Source organism: Triticum aestivum, chromosome 5D, assembly GCF_018294505.1.
Source record: "Triticum aestivum cultivar Chinese Spring chromosome 5D, IWGSC CS RefSeq v2.1, whole genome shotgun sequence".
Classification (NCBI taxonomy): domain Eukaryota; kingdom Viridiplantae; phylum Streptophyta; class Magnoliopsida; order Poales; family Poaceae; genus Triticum; species Triticum aestivum.
This window is the reverse complement of record NC_057808.1, coordinates 41,180,881-41,195,498: the sequence shown is the minus strand read 5'-3', so window position 1 is coordinate 41,195,498 and position 14,618 is coordinate 41,180,881. Positions and strand designations below refer to the sequence as shown.

General features: G+C 44.5%; 1 pseudogene; it reads left to right on the top strand.

Annotated features, from left to right (window-relative positions):
- The first annotated feature begins 3,171 nt into the window (after positions 1 to 3,171).
- Positions 3,172 to 6,328, top strand: LOC123120201 (LIMR family protein Os06g0128200-like; annotated as a pseudogene).
- The last annotated feature ends 8,290 nt before the right edge of the window (positions 6,329 to 14,618 follow it).

The window sequence follows — 14,618 nt, the reverse complement described above, 5'->3', positions numbered from 1 at the left end:
CCCGCTGCCTGAATCCAAGTTCAAGGCTTGGGCCATGTCCTCCCGTAAACGGGTATCCGGACATAGCTTGTCCTCGAGATAGAGGAAGAATCGCTGCGTTGCTCCTCCACCACCGCTATCTGATGGGTGACCGGTGGAGAGTTAATCTCCCTTTGGTCGGGTTTAAGCCCAATCCGATTATAGTCCGTAGCGACTCCCAAAGCGGCGATGCGGTCCAAGAGCTCGTTCAAGGAGGAGAGCTCCATTGGATCCATCTGCTCGGCGAATCCCGAGCCGACGTGGAGGTGGTTTTTGATGACCCGAGAGGTCATCGTCGGCGCAGCGGCCGAACGGGCGGTCATGAAGAAGTCGCCTAGTCGGAGAGTTTGGCCTACAACCAGGGCTCCCCCGGAGGTGATGTTGTCCTTGACAACAAGACGAGCCATCGAGCCTTATGGTGACGGCACAGTGGAACTCTCAATGAAAGCACCAATATCGGTGTCAAAACCGGCGGATCTCGGGTAGGGGGTCCCGAACTGTGCGTCTAAGGCAGATGGTAACAGGAGGCGGGGGACACGATGTTTACCCAGGTTCGGGCCCTCTCGATGGAGGTAATACCCTACTTCCTGCTTGATTGATCTTGATGATATGAGTATTACAAGAGTTGATCTACCATGAGATCGTAGAGGCTAAACCCTAGAAGCTAGCCTATGGTATGATTGTTGTTGTCCTACGGACTAAACCCTCCGGTTTATATAGACACCGGAGGGGGCTAGGGTTACACAGAGTCGGTTACAAGGGAGGAGATCTACATATCCGTATTGCCAAGCTTGCCTTCCACGCCAAGGAGAGTCCCATCCGGACACGGGACAAAGTCTTCAATCTTGTATCTTCATAGTCCAACAGTCCGGCTAAAGTACATAGTCCGGCCGTCCGAGGACCCCCTAATCCAGGATTCCCTCAACGTGCTCCTGATCGGGATCGCAGTGCTGTTGCTCCTGGGCCTCCGTGACGTGGCGGCCGCCACGCAACCATCCCCGTTCGATCTCGTCACTGGTGAGTAGCGCTCTGCTCATCTTGGGGATGGCCTATGAGATTCTTAGTTTGAAATCTGATGCGGATCTCCTAAAAAAACGATGCAAATGTTTCTTGAGAACATAACCTTCGAATCACGGAACCTTGGAGATTTCCTGAAACTTTAGTCCCAAGCCTGCAAATGGCTAGCCGGCTAGGCTAATCATCACCCCGAGGAAATCAAAATCTTCTATGGGAATGGCCACTCTGAATGTTCTAAATCATCCCTGTTACCAAATAGTTTGGCCAAATCATTAGGCAGTGAGAGTGCTGACCTACTCTCATAAGACTGTTTTTCTCCTTTCAGTCAATCATATTGTGCATTACAAATTCAGAGGACTAATTGTTAATAAGATGAATATATTCGGTATGTATTTTATTCAACTACATGATTGACCAACACTCTTTCTATAGCATGGCAGCAACTTTTGGTTCTGGCGCTCTATTCTCCATTGCAAGTGGAATGAGAACCCCAAATCCAGTTGTTAACGCAATTACAGCTGGTATGGCTTTTGCAGTATAGCTGTACATGTTTCCTACGAATGAAAACCATTTTGTTCCACTTGAATTATGTCTCTAGGTTTTAGCCTTTCACGTTGCATTGCAACTTCACTGTTATATATCAGTATGATAGGGCAATCTATCCTCAATTTATCCATGCTTGTTGTACTGTTCTAATTCTTATGGTCAATCTATCTCGATTTTAGGTTGGCAGAAATTCTCAAAGACAAAGACACACAATGAAGATATGAACTATTCTGAAATATGTTGAACCAATTAGGACTTCAAAACTATGAAAAGAATTTTAAGAAGGGTCTTCTGACTGATGAAACATTGCCTTTTATCAATGAAAGGTACATGTTTTTAATATTCCATTGAGTTCCTGCAATTACCGAAAAGAATCAATCTTTTCTATAACAAAATGGCCATATGCTTATTGAAATTTACCATTCAATTGATGAAAAAATACATATGTCTTGCAGTATCCTCCAGTGCACTCAGAGTTATGAATATCCCCCTTGTTCAAAGGCTTGTCATACTTGATCACATTAAAAGATTTGGAATTATTGCATAAATTTCCAGTTTCTGGTGCACTCTAATATCCTTTTTGCAATTTTGCAAAGAACCTGGGTTGATAAAACTAAATTGAAGTGATTGTTTGTTTGTTGGCACCAGTTTTTTCTCAAGTTACATAAACTATGTTCTGGGAAGTCTGTCCATTCTAGCTCTTAAATTTTGTAGATGTCTCTTACTTAGTTTGATGGTATGCACATATTGTTTGATGTCGCTTGTGTTCAGGGTTTCTATTGGGCACATAAAAATAAAGGATGACGCATGGCACATTTTAGGTGTACATTTATTTCATAGATTGAAAGGCAGAGGTTGTTTTAGATGGGGATGTATTGGTGATGCGATCTCACTGGTTTGCTGCATCTGTAGTGAGAGAGTAGTCCGTGCCTCTTCATCGGGCATCCTCTGGAGCTTCCCCGAGCTGACAAGTGCTTCCCACGGTGTCTCTCTCTGTTCTTATTGCTACTGCACACAAGCTACTGACCTTGCAGACCAGGACATACATCCTGGTGAGCTCCTTGGTCATCGACTGGTCCATCACCGAGGTATGTATTCACCACTGACTTCTCTCAGATCATATGCATGCTCCTTATAATCTAGGGATTATAGTTCTTCAAAATAACTGTATTATCGGGCCGTGAGGCACCGCTGTTGCTTAGACTTTGCATAGAGTTAGAGAAAACATATGAGTTCGACAACTTGCGTTGAGGAAAACTGATGCAAGTGAAGTGTATATACGTCACCAGAAATTTCCAAAGCATCGGATGTTCTGAGATTGATCAGGTACAGTCAAAGAGAACAGGGTCACCTGTGGTATGATTTGGCTTGGCTCACACACCCCAGGCTTTGACACGTGGAGGCCAAGCATCCAATTAACCTAACAAGGCTCAGTTCTGGCTAATATGCAACACATGGATGCAGATCAATTCAACTAAACACATGCTCCCTAAGCCGTGGAACTCGCGATTGACAAGGAAACAGCTGCTGCCACCCTCGCTCCAGATCGAGCAGCAGGTCTGGGCCACGGCGGCGAGAGCGGCCCGATCGATGTGCAGGTTCAAGCTGTGTGAAGAGGGAGGGGGTGCTCGCTATGGCTCTGACCATGGTGCCAACCCCATGGACAAGGTGCCCTCTCCGCCTCTCTCTTTGTTTTCAGTATGGAGTTGGTGACGTAATTATTGTGTGATTTAGATATCGATCTGACCTTGAGCTTGAAAATGTGTCCTTCAGGAAGCTACTGAATTAGGTAAGAAGGCCAAGGAATTGAAGAAGGCATCGGAAGCCCTTCACCAAGAAGAGAAAGTGGGAACAAAGGCAGAAAATGGCGCAAAAATATGAAGGCTGTCCCTCTTCCCGTTAATCTACCTAGGCCTCCCTCTCTCCCCTCTCAAACTACCACTCTCAGCTTTCGACCCTATACTAGATAGCTTTCGAAAACTCCTTTTCGGATGGGTTGCGCGTCTGCTCTCTCGTGGAGCAAGACTAACCTTGCTCACTGCTGTCCTCGATTCCTTAACTATTTACTTCATGTCCGTTTTTCGCCTACCGAAGTCTATCCTAGTTAAGCTAGACGCCATCCGGAGAGCTTTTTTCTGGTCCAACGAAGAAACTTGCATGGGTGCAAAGTGTCTGGTCGCGTGGAAAAACGTTTGCAGGCCTAAAGAACTGGGTGGTCTAGGCATTAAAAATCTTGAAATTCAGAACCGCTGCCTACTTATGAAATTTTCCTTCAAAATTTTGCAACACCCAAACATCCCCTGGACCCAGTGGTATCATCAACAATACCCACTTGGGATTGCAACAAAAACCCCTAGGCCTTCTTTCCTTTGGAAGATTATAAACAAAAACCTGCCTCTCCTAATTGAGCACTCCTTCGTGATTACCTACAACGGCCTCTCCACTTTATTTTGGCTAGATAAATGGCTTCTTGACTCACCTCTACAAAAAGCTTTCCCCCACCTATACTCCCACTCCATAGATGACAAGGTTCTAGTGGCTACAGTTTGGCAAACCAGCTTATTATCGAACCTGCGGAACCGTCTTACTAATGCTGCTGCTCGAGAGTTGGACTATCTGTTGTTGTTGTTGTTGTTGTTGTTGCAGGATTTCCAGCAGGTCGACCGTCCAGACAAGCGGTCCCTCACGCATGGGCTTGCTTTCTCTGCCAAGCACGCTTACTCTTCCATTGTTGCTGATGACTCCTTCGATCCCCACCATGATTTTGTTTGGGCCTCTAAGGTTCCGATCAAAGTCAAGATTTTCGCTTGGCTTCTCCTCCGCGATCGGCTAAATACGAAGGCCAACATGTTTCACAAAAATGTGGCTCAATCCGCAGTGTGCCCTCGATGTCAAGACCCATATGAGGATGCTCTTCACCTCATCTCCACCTGCTCCTATGCTACACAAGTTTGGTCCAGCATGGGTCTGTTTGCTCCGACATCTCTCACTGCTCTTCACCAACACCCACCGATTCAGGGCCTCAACCCCAACATCTGGCCATCGGTGGCCCTCACCATAACTTGGAAGCTCTAGGACTCAAGAAATGCTTTCGTGTTCAGGAACGAGGACCACTCTCACAGATTAACGCTAAGAAATATTGTAGCAGACTTCTCTCTCTGGGTTTTCCGGTTCAAAAAAAATGAGGACAGGGCTTCGGCTAGACAGTGGCTAAATTTTCTCTCCTCTGCAATTCCCTCCAGCTGAACTTGTAACAATAACTTGCCTGTATTCCCCTGAACCCTTTGAGTGGTAATATATTCAGGTGGGGAAGCTCTCCCCCCGGTGACCGTTCAAAAAAAAAAAATGAAGGCTGTCGAGAAGGTATGCTTGCCCTTCAAACGGATGATATGCTTTGAAGCTTTAATTGTATTCATATGAACCATTCTCTTTAATATATTGTACATCTTTTTGTGATGTTCTGTTATGCTATTAACTAATATTATGTTTAACTTTCCGTCTTAATTATTAGGAGTTGTTACTTTTGGAAAATGACATGAATGCTCTAGAAGAGATGTAACTTGTGAATTCTTATATTCATTGTTTTTTATGGTTGTCACTTACTCTTGTCTTGACATCCATTATGGTGCAGGCTGAGGCTACCTGGGCTTTTACAGTGCTTGATTACATTGGAAAACTCATATTCGGCATTGTTGGGTAAGTGTAAATATGTATCTGAACTGTACATTCATTCAGTCTAATGATTTGCAATTGGGTTCGTCTGACAATGATTTATGATCTTTGATTAATTGTATCGATTGCTTGGGTTGCACATATTATCATATAATTGTATCTTCTTTCCTGAATGATATCTTCATAAAGCTGGACAGTGTTTGGGGTACATTTCTGATCCTTGATATTGTTCTCAACTTAACCAGTTATCCTCTCTGTGAATAAACTGATTAATCTTTTTTTGTGTAAACTGATTAATCTTTTTTTTTGCGACTGAACTGATTAATCTTTTGTTTTGTGTACCAGGTCTGCTTGGGTTTGCTGCTTTTGCATTCTTCTGCTTCTATCTCCTCATCGCAGTGATTGCTGGAGAAATGATGCTTGGCCTGAAATTAGTTTTCATCAGCATTCACCCAATGAAGTAGTTGGCTCGTGCCATGACACTATTTTCTTTGCGCTGTCCTTTTTTTACATTTAATAACAAACATTAACTTGTTTCAGATGGGGAGGAACGTTGATGAACTCTTTTCTGTTTAATGTTGGACTGATCCTACTTCGATGTCTTCTGTTAGAAGTCCATGTCTTACTGTAACTTCCAATGAAATGTTTGAAGGCTGTAAATTTACAAGAATTAAAGAATGTAGTGGAGATACGTGGCAGATCTAAAGAAGCTGTTTCCACAGAGCATTAGGACAGTAGTTTCTGTTATTAGTCAGTAATAGTGAATACTTGGAAGTGCACATCCCTGAAGCATTGATTTAGCATGGGTATATAACTTGGGCCTGGGTCCAAATCCTCTGCTATAACTGTGCCATAGTTACGGTCATTGCTGCGTGGGTGAATAATGGCCTCTCTATGAACGCAAACTACTTGTTCTTTTAAGAAGTCCTCTCTTGAATTTCCGCGCTTGTGCATTTTGCAGTGTGATTCTGCGTGACAGCTTTTGCGTACTATGCACAAGCAACTGCGGCTCAGGAGATTTTTGGCCACACGCTGCAGTCTCTTCGTGGAATTAATTAAATATCTCTACAAGTAAGTCTTGAACCAGCATGCAGTCAGTAGAACTATCAACCTGAAGTTGTTGCTTGAACCATCATGGGTATCGCTGTTGGCTGCTGGTACTTGGGTTATTCTTTCTGCGAAGCTAATAATTCGAAAATAACTGCCATTTTATCTTAACCACTCTTTATTATTTGGTGCAGATTATATGATTATTAATGTAGACCCATGCTACTTGTTTATTTTTTTGAGTGATGGTTGCTTAACCGAAATGTCTCAGCTCTTGTGAACATGCTAACATGTTACCTCTCTTCCCCAGATGGTGCAAGTACAAAAGGTGCAGAAGATTGTATGCCTGAGTGATGCTTGCTTAACCAAACTTAATTTCTTACTAAGCCTGAGTGGAGGTAGCAGTTGTGTGCAGGGTTGATGTGTGCAAGCTAGAAGCTAAAATTTGAATTGAGATATGTTATTATTCATGCCTGCACTTTCTCAGATATTTTAATTTATAGGAAGAATAATAGCAGAACCATTTCTTATTGCCACACATTGAAGGAACCAACCGGAAATAACGCTCGTTGTACAAACAAGAAAGTGGAAGGGGCGGGTCCCTCCCTGGCAACGCCCCAACTTCCTCTCAGGAGGCGCGCCATGGGCGCGCCCCAACCCCTATTAAATTAGCATGCGTACGTGCATGCAGGGTTCAAGTACAAACACAACAGGCTTCGGCTATAGATAATATAGCTGCCCAGAAGATGCTCATGACTTCTTATTACCAGCAAATCATATAGTACGTCTTAAGCAGAACTTGGAGTTAGCTGAGGTCCTCGCCATTGTCATCGCCAGTCTGGTCGCCAATCGTCGCCGCCAGTCTGATCCTCCTCCTTCTTGTCACCGTCTCCGTCAGCCTCTTCCTCCTCCTCCTCATTGCCGGCCTCTTCCTCCTTGTCAGTCTCCTCCTCAGCGTCTGTCGAGAAGGGGCTGTCTGTCTTGAAACTGCTCACGATGATACTAGCTAGTGTCTTCATCCTCCACCACATTATCTGTGATGTTCAATGTTACAATCCCTGCAGGTGGCACACAGTACAGACCAAAATTAAGAAAATTGCACCTTAGAGAGAGCAAACATGGCGTGCCATACCTACACTCATCGTCCCAGGAGGTAGGTTGCACGTTCTCAAGCCGCCGGTTTTCCAGCTCTTCTACATGGTAGAAAGATTTGTATGTATATCAAATGCATTATTAACCTGTCCTAATAAAAATGAGCAATCAAGCAAAGTACATTGATACGATTTATGTCTAGCTAGCAAGTCCAAACATTTTTTTAGAAACTAGTAAATCGAGAAGATCAAATCATTTCCTATGTACGAGGCCATGCATTATCGAACATGAATAGCATATTAATTCTCGTTAACTACAAAGTGAGCGCAAAACATGAACATCTCAAAACAGTTTTTTTTCGTTTCTACAAAAAATCCAAAAAACAAACTTGTACACATGACTAAGTATTGTATTTCGTCTTTCAAATCTGTGCAAAGTTATGCTTCCATCGCCATATGGGAAAAGAAAAGGGGAATCAATATACAAAATGCTGCTATTCCAGTCACTCTATCTCGTCTTTCTTGCGAAGAGAACACAAACATATCCAGCATGTTTTCTCACAAAGAATTGCAGGTACGTAGTATACAACCATAGTTATGCAAGAAACTTAAACAAACTAGAAAGATCTCACACGCACACTTACCCGCGGCCAGCACACGTTTTTTGCTCTTTTACTTGCCTTGGTTGTTTCCACCGGATGAACCACCACTGTCCATCTTCTTTTTCTTCTTCTTTTGGCTTTTTTCTCTTCCCAAAGCTAGCTTTAGAGCGTCTACAGCGGGACTTGACAAATTCGGTCCCCTATAACTCCGCGGGCGCGTCCAGGCATGCATGCGGACACATCCGAACGGGCCCTCATATTTCACTCCTGGCATACACATACCTCAAATTCAGACTCTCAAATCCATACAAATCTATGCACGTCAATCATACAAGCCGTTATCGCATGTAAATAACGAATGTTGGTACCGAACATAAATAGCGTTAATATAAAATTTATTTTAAGTGCACAACTCAAACATCAGGTCTTTGGTTTCCATTGTGGGTCCACATATGCTCCACAAGATCATTGAGTAGCTGCTCCTGCACCTGATGATCTCGAAGATTCTGATGCATTTGCGGAAAGTTCATAAGCCGAGTTGCTTCTTGATCTTCCGGAATTTCAACTTGTTCTCCAAGTGCTTCAAAATCATTGGTTTGGGCTACACCATCACCCTCACCTTCGACAATCATGTTGTGCAAAATAACACAACATGTCATGAGCCGCCAAAGAGTTTCTGATTCCCACATCATTGTAGCCCCACGAACAATTCCCCAACGAGCTTGAAGCACACCAAATGCCCTCTCCACATCCTTCATAGCCGCTTCCTGCATTGTTGCAAAGTGGCTCTCTTTATTGCCATGCGGTTCGGATATGGTCTTCACAAACGCCGCCCACTGAGAATAGATGCCATCGGCAAGATAGTATCTCATGTTGTAGTCTCGACCGTTGATGGTGTAGTTCCACGGTGGTGATTCCCCATTGCAAAGCCTCCTGAACACCAGAGATTGTTGAAGCACGTTGATGTCGTTGTGAGAACCCGACATTCCAAAGAAAGCATGCGAAATCCAAATGTCATGTGATGCCACTGTTTCTAGTATGATGGTGACCTCTTTGGTGTGACCTTGATACATTCCCCGCAAATTTTTGGGGCAGTTCTTCCATTGCCAATGCATGCAATCAACTGATCCGAGCATTCCTAGAAACCTCCTGGTCTCTCCAACATCCAACAACTTCTCTAAGTCCTGCGCATTTGGTTCTCTGAGATACTTAGGTCCAAACACCTCCACCACAGCGCGGACAAACTTGACAGTAGTCTCCAGGCATGTCCTCTCCCCCATCCTGACCATCTCACCAACGACATCTGCGGCAGTACCAAGTACAAGCATCCTCAGAGCAGCCGTGCACTTCTGCTTAGCAGAGAAGAAATTTGGCTGCAGCAATCCCTCGTGAGCTTGAAGTAGTCATCATGTGCCTCCACTCCCTCCACAATGCGCAAGAACAATGGTTTTCGCATGCGGAAACGGCGATGAAACCATGGATCATCCAAGAAAGTTGGGTTCGAATCAAAGTAGTCCTTCTGCAATAGTCGTGCTCCGGACACCCTATCCCGATTGATCACTCTTCTCCCTTTGATTGAGCACTTGAAGTTGAGAATATGCTCCACCTGCCGGTCCATTTCCTTTTGCATTATCATGAGCATGATCATGTCCACTTCTTCGTCCGAATTTGAGGAATAGAAGAACTCATCTTGAATCAATTGATCAAGATCCGTCGATCCACACTCCTCGTTGGATGAAGCATCGGAATCCATCATTTTCCCTAATAAAATCACAAAAAATCCGGTCAAAGAGTTGCTGGACATACCACGGTGGCGTCCCGGCCGGCGGCGACGTCCTCCATGGCGAGGACGGGAGAGAGGACTGCTCTGTCGAAGCTGTTGGGGAACGTAGCAGAAATTCAAAATTTTCTACGCATCACCAAGATCAATCTATGGAGTAATCTAGCAACGAGGGGAAGGGGAGTGCATCTACATACCCTTGTAGATCGCGATGCGGAAGCGTTGCAAGAACACGGATGAGGGAGTCGTACTCGTAGCAATTCAGATCGCGGTTGGTTCCGATCTAAGCAGCGAAGAACGGTGCCTCCGCGTTCAACACACGTGCAGCCCGGTGACGTCTCCCACGCCTTGATCCAGCAAGGAGAGAGGGAGAGGTTGGGGAAGACTCCGTCCAGCAGCAGCACAACGGCATGGTGGTGATGGAGGAGCGTGGCAATCCTACAGGGCTTCGCCAAGCACCGCGGGAGAGGAGGAGGGAGAGGGGTAGGGCTGCGCCAAAAGAGAGGAAGTCTCATGTGTATGGCAGCCCCAAAACCCCCACTATATATAGGGGAGGGGGAGGGGCTGCACCCCCATCTAGGGTTTCCCCCCAAGGGGTGCGGCCAGCCCTAGATGGGACTTGGGGGGCGGCCAAAGGGGGAGAGAGGGGGGGCGCCCCACTAGATGGGCCTTAGGCCCATCTTAGCCTAGGGTTTCCCCCTTCCCCCTTCCTGCGCCCTGGGCCCCTTGTGGGAGGCGCACCAGCCCACCTAGGGGCCGGTCCCTTCCCACACTTGGCCCACGCAGCCCTCTGGGGCCGGTGGCCCCACCTGGTGGACCCCCGGGACCCTCCCGGTGGTCCCGGTATGTTACCAATAGCACCCGAAACTTTTCCGGTGACCAAAACAGGACTTCCCATATATAAATCTTTACCTCCGGACCATTCTGAAACTCCTCGTGACATCCGGGATCTCATCCGGGACTCCGAACAACATTCGGTAACCACGTATATCTATTCCCTATAACCCTAGCGTCATCGAACCTTAAGTGTGTAGACCCTATGGGTTCGGGAGACATGCAGACATGACCGAGACGACTCTCCGGTCAATAACCAACAATGGGATCTGGATACCCATGTTGGCTCCCACATGTTCCACGATGATCTCATCAGATGAACCACGATGTCGGGGATTCAATCAATCCAGTATACAATTCCCTTTGTCAATCGGTATGTTACTTGCCCGAGATTCAATCGTCGGTATCCCGATACCTTGTTCAATCTCGTTACCGGCAAGTCTCTTTACTCGTTCCGTAACACATCATCCCGTGATCAACTCCTTGGTCACATTGTGCACATTATGATGATTTCCTACCGAGTGGGGCCAGAGATACCTCTCCGTTTACACGGAGTGACAAATCCCAGTCTCGATTCGTGCCAACCCAACAGACACTTTCGGAGATACCTGTAGTGCACCTTTATAGCCACCCAGTTACGTTGTGACGTTTGGTACACCCAAAGCATTCCTACGGTATCCGGGAGTTGCACAATCTCATGGTCTAAGGAAATGATACTTGACATTAGAAAAGCTTTAGCAAACGAACTACACGATCTTGTGCTAGGCTTAGGATTGGGTCTTGTCCATCACATCATTCTCCTAATGATGTGATCCCGTTATCAACGACATCCAATGTCCATGGTCAGGAAACCGTAACCATCTATTGATCAACGAGCTAGTCAACTAGAGGCTTACTAGGGACATGGTGTTGTCTATGTATCCACACATGTATCTGAGTTTCCTATCAATACAATTCTAGCATGGATAATAAACGATTATCATGAACAAGGAAATATAATAATAACCAATTTATTATTGCCTCTAGGGCATATTTCCAACAGTCTCCCACTTGCACTAGAGTCAATAATCTAGTTCACATCACCATGTGATTAACACTCATAGGTCACATCACCATGTGACCAACATCCAAAGAGTTTACTAGAGTCAACAATCTAGTTCACATCACTATGTGATTAACACTCAATGAGTTCTGGTTTGATCATGTTATGCTTGTGAGAGAGGTTATTAGTCAACGGGTCTGAACCTTTCAGATCCGTGTGTGCTTTACGAATATCTATGTCATCTTGTGGATGCTACCACGCGCTACTTGGAGCCATTTCAAATAACTGCTCTACTATACGAATCCGGTTTACTACTCAGAGTCATCCGGATTAGTGTCAAAGTTCGCATCGACGTAACCCTTTACGACGAACTCCTTTTCACCTCCATAATCGAGAAAATTCCTTAGTCCACTAGATACTAAGGATAAGTTCGACCGCTGTCATGTGATCCATTCCCGGATCACTATTGTACCCTTGACCAACTCATGGCAAGGCACACTTCATGTGCGGTACACACCATAGCATACTGTAGAGCCTACGTCTAAAGCATAGGGGACGACCTTCGTCCTTTCTCTCTCTTCTGCTGTGGTCAGGTCTTGAGTCTTACTCAACTCACACCTTGTAACACAGCCAAGAACTCCTTCTTTGCTGATCTATTTTGAACTCCTTCAAAATCATGTCAAGGTGTGCGTTCTTTGAAAGTATCATCAGGCGTCTTGATCTATCTCTATAGATCTTGATGCCCAATATGTAAGCAGCTTTATCCAGGTCTTCCTTTGAAAAACTCCTTTCAAACAACCCTTTATGCTTTCCAGAAATTCTACATCATTTCGGATCAACAATATGTCATTCACATATACTTATCAGAAATGTTGTAGCGCTCCCACTCACTTTATTGTAAATACAAGTTTCTAACAAACTTTGTATAAACCCAAAAACTTTGATCACTCCATCAAAGCGTATATTCTGACTCCGAGATGCTTGCTCTAGTCCATGGAAGGATCGCTGGAGCTAGCATACCTTTTAGCATCCTTAGGATCGACAAAACCTTTCTGATTGTATCACATACAACCTTTCCTTACGAAAACTGGTAAGGAAACTTGTTTTGACATCCATCTGCCAGATTTCATAAATGCAGCTAATGCTAACATGATTCCGACGGACTTAAGCATCGCTACGGATGAGAAAATCTCATCGTAGTCAACTCCTTGAACTTGTGAAAATTCTCTTTGCCACAAGTCGAGCTTCATAGACGGTAACATTACCGTCCATGTCCGTCTTCTTCTTAAAGATCCATTTATCTCAATGGCTTGCCGATCATCGGGCAAGTTCACCAAAGTCCATGCTTTGTTCTGATACATGGATCCTATCTCGGATTTCATGGCTTCTAACCATTTGTCGGAATATGGGCCCACCATCGCTTCTCCATAGCTCATAGGTTCATCGTTGTCCAACAACATGACTTCCAAGACAGGATCACGTACCACTCTGAAGTAGTACGCATCCTTATCAACCTACGAGGTTTGGTAGTGACTTGATCCGAAGTTTCATGATCACTATCATAAGCTTCCACTTCAATTGGTGTAGGTGCCACAGGAACAACTTCCTGTGCCCTGCTACACACTAGTTGAAGTTATGGTTCAATAACCTCATCAAGTCTGCACCATCCTCCCACTCAATTCTTTCGAGAGAAACTTTTCCTCGAGAAAGGACTCGTTTCTAGAAGCAATTACTTTTGCTTCCAGATCTGAAATAGGAGGTATACCCAACTGTTTTGGGTATTCTATGAAGATGCATTTATCCGCTTTGGGTTCGAGCTTATCAGCCTGAAACTTTTTCACATAAGCATCGCAGCCCCAAACTTTTAAGAAACGACAACTTAGGTTTCTCTAAACGGTGTCGTCTCAACGGAATTGCGTGGTGCCCCTTATTAAAGTGAATGCGGTTATCTCTAATGCCTAACCCATAAACGATAGTTGTAATTCGATAAGAGACATCATGGTATGCACCATATCCAATAGGGTGCAGTTATGATGTTCGGACACACCATCACACTATGGTGCTCCAAGCGGTATTAGTCGGGAAACAATTTCCACAATTTCTTAATTGTGTGCCAAACTCGTAACTCAGATATCTCTATGATCATATCATAGACATTTTATCCTCTTGTCACGACGATCTTCAACTTCACTCTGAAATTACTTGAACCTTTCAATAATTCAGACTTGTGTTTCATCAAGTAAATATTCTCAGCATCTACTCAAATCATCTGTGAAGTAAGAACATATCGATATCCACTGCGTGCCTCAGCACTCATTGGACTGCACACATCAAATGTATTACTTCCAACAAGTTGCTCTCTTGTTCCATCTTACTGAAAACGAGGCCTTTCAGTCATCTTGCCCATGTGGTATGATTTGCATGTCTCAAGTGATTCAAAATCAAGTGAGTCCAAACGATCCATCTGCATGGAGTTTCTTCATGCATATATACCAATAGACATGGTTCGCATGTCTCAATCTTTTCAAAAACGAGTGAGTCCAAAGATCCATCTACATGGAGCTTCTTCATGCGTTCTATACCAATATGACTCAAATGGCAGTGCCACAAGTATGTGGTACTATCATTACTATTTTATATCTTTTGGCACGAACATGTGTATCACTGCGATCGAGATTCATTTTAGGTGCAAGACCATTGAAGGTATTATTCAAATAAACAGAGTAACCATTATTCTCCTTAAATGAATAACCGTATTGCGATAAACATAATCCAATCATGTTTATGCTCAACGCAAACACCAAATAACAATTATTTAGGTTTAACACCAATCTCGATGGTAGAGGGAGCATGCGATGCTTGATCACATCAACCTTGGAAACACTTCCAACACATATCGTCATCTCACCTTTAGCTAGTCTCCGTTTATTCCGCAGCTTTTATTTCGAGTTACTAACACTTAGCAACCG